The following is a 2,922-nucleotide window of genomic DNA, read 5'->3' as shown; positions in this document are numbered from 1 at the left end:
TTGTGATAGTTAGCGAAGCATCCCATCTCTAGAAAGTTTATTTTTTATTACCAGCAGTATTATTATATCTGGACCCATGAGGAATAAATTAACTCTGATAGTCATCGGGACGTCTGGCCTTTGAACAATGTAGTTTTTATTACTTCCATAAATAATTTTGTCCAGACTCGTGAGGACTAAAATTAACTTTGATAATCATTGAAACATTTGGTTACGAATAAGGTTTTTTTTATTACTATCAATATTATTTTGCTATGTAAATAATTCTATTTGAATACGTGAGGAATAAAATTGAGTGATAATCATCGTGGCGTACGGTCTTCGGAAATTAAAGGATAGTTTCTATTACTATCAGTATCACTTGCTTCTATAAATAATTTCATTGGGAACCGTGAGGAGTACAATTAACTCTTATAATCATCAAAGAGTTCTGGCCACGAACAAGATATTTTTTATTACCAATAGTATCATTTTTGTCTGTAAATAATTTTGTTTAAATTAGTGAGGAGTAATTTTACTCTGATAATCATCGAGCGTCCAGTCTTCGGATAGCATAGTTTTTATTACTACCATCAGTATTATTTACTTCCATAAATAATTCTCTTTAGATCTGCGAGGAGTAAAATTTAACTCTAGTTATAATCTGGCGTTTTAGTGTATGTACTAGATATTTTTTTATTACTAATAGTATTATTTAGGTCTGTAAATAAGTCTATCGAGACAGAGTGGAGTAATTTAACTCTGATAATCATCAGCCATCCATTCTCCGATAGTAGTGTCATTTGCTTCTATAAATAATTCTCTTCAGACCCATAAAGAGTCAAATTCAACTTCAATTATTATCGGGACGTCAAGTGCATCGACGTGGTACTTTTTATTACTAATGGTATCATTTGGGTATATAAAGAAGTCTATCTGAAAAATACCTAGAAAAATTATTTTTTATTACTGGTATTACACAAAGATGACAAAAATCTTAGTAGTAACTACAAAATCATCACTTCTGCAACCAATAATATCAAAAAAGGAAATTAAAATCCAAGCCGGCGAGCGATTAAGCATGAAGATATGAGTATATAAGGCTAGTCTCAATGCATAGTTTTAAGGTACAGTTACTAGATAACCGAGCCATATGAGTTTCATGAGGATGAAACTCCTCTCTCATCTGATTAAACTTCTTCATTTATTGACTCTGCCAAGTCAGCAATTTTGCTTATATGACACCCTATTTATTGTGCATGACACTCTCATGAAACATGCATTGAGACTGGCCTAATCGAGCAGCACCGTGTTTTTGTTATCCTAACAATATTATCAGATACTTACACTGTAATCAACAATGAAAAAAGGCTTTCCTTGAGCCATACATTGACAACAGAAAGCAGACAAAAGACCTGGAATACGCCCGTGACGAGTGATGACCTACTGCTAGATCCTGGACCAATCACCTCGCCGTCGCTGCATGCTCGATTTACTGCCCTAACACCAAGGGGCTATCACCGGGAGGGAGGACGGGATGGCACCGCCACGAAGATGATCGCACGGCTAGCAGCATCCCAGATCTGCGTCATGCAGCGCACCACCTGGCCTCGCTGTCGCCACCCGCCATTGGGCCTTGCGCCGACCGGTCCGGTCCTTGAACTCGCGCTAGCGCCGGCGGGCTCCACGTCACCGAGCCTCACACCAACGGAAGCCATCGGCAGGGCAGGCCCCCACTCCATGTTCGCCACCGCAGGCCGGCCACTGCATCCGCTCCACGAGATCCGGCACCAAGCGGCCTGGCTGCCATGCTGCTCGACGAGCTCCATCCCCCGGCGGGCCGGCTGCCTACTCTGCTCGCGTCGCCCTTAGAATGGTCGGCAACCTCACTAGACCGCGCGCGTCGTCTCCCGGCGGGCTCGACGCCTTGTAAGGCCACTCATAATGCAGACTCTATCATAGAGTGTAAAGTTATTTATTATCTCGAACAATGTGGACTTGAGTCTAAATAAGACTTGGAGTCTTATTTTTTCTATCTCTTTCACTAGTACAGGGAAGGGCTTTAGCCCCGGGCCGTAAGCGCCTTTAGTCCCGGCTACGGAACCGGAGCTAAGGTTTCGGAACTAAATGTCCCACCTTTAGTCCCGGTTGGTAACAGAAACCGGGACTAAAAGGTGCGCCAGGGTGTGCCACCTGGCCTCCACTTTTAGTCCCGGTTGTTGTTACCAACCGGGACTAAAGACTTTTTTTTCTTTTTTCTTTTTCTTTTCATTTGGTTTTCCATTTATGGTTTACAATTATGTTATTGTTCTTTTCGAATGCGTATTGTTTGCTGGTAGTTTATGGAACGCGCACCTATATAATTTATATAATTTAAAGGATTACATATAAATATACTATAAAACACTATATATATATATATAAATAATTATATCTATAGGTCCATAATAAAATATTTACACATATGCTTCACGGACAAAGTATTTACAACACAATTTTTCTCCACCACTCAAGCATCGTACAAATGATCATCGTTATTTGGTTTCATCTGCTCCTGAGGGTTGAAATAGCACTCGCCGCCAGAATCCAGGACTTGGTCATTAAGAAATCCTGCGATTGTCTCCTGAATTCCTTTTAGGCGCACCACATCCAACACCTGCTCCTTCAGCCACATCTCCTTTAATAGACATTAAAGAAAAAAGTTAGAGGTATGAATAGGATTTATTAAATAGCAACAAATAAATGAAATATACTTATTATATATACATGTTACATATTTTTAGGTGCTCAAGATTAGTTCTTTTGGCATACACCGTCATAAACTCGCACACATAGTAGCCACACAAATTGTTGCCCGGTGTCTGCCGTAGAACCCACTGAAGTAAGATGGGCTTTGAAAGTGCTGCATTCAACTCTGGACGGTGTTTCTGCACGAACCCAGCC

This window comes from Sorghum bicolor, chromosome 6 (genome assembly GCF_000003195.3).
Source record: "Sorghum bicolor cultivar BTx623 chromosome 6, Sorghum_bicolor_NCBIv3, whole genome shotgun sequence".
Classification (NCBI taxonomy): domain Eukaryota; kingdom Viridiplantae; phylum Streptophyta; class Magnoliopsida; order Poales; family Poaceae; genus Sorghum; species Sorghum bicolor.
Note: the sequence above shows the minus strand (reverse complement) of the source record.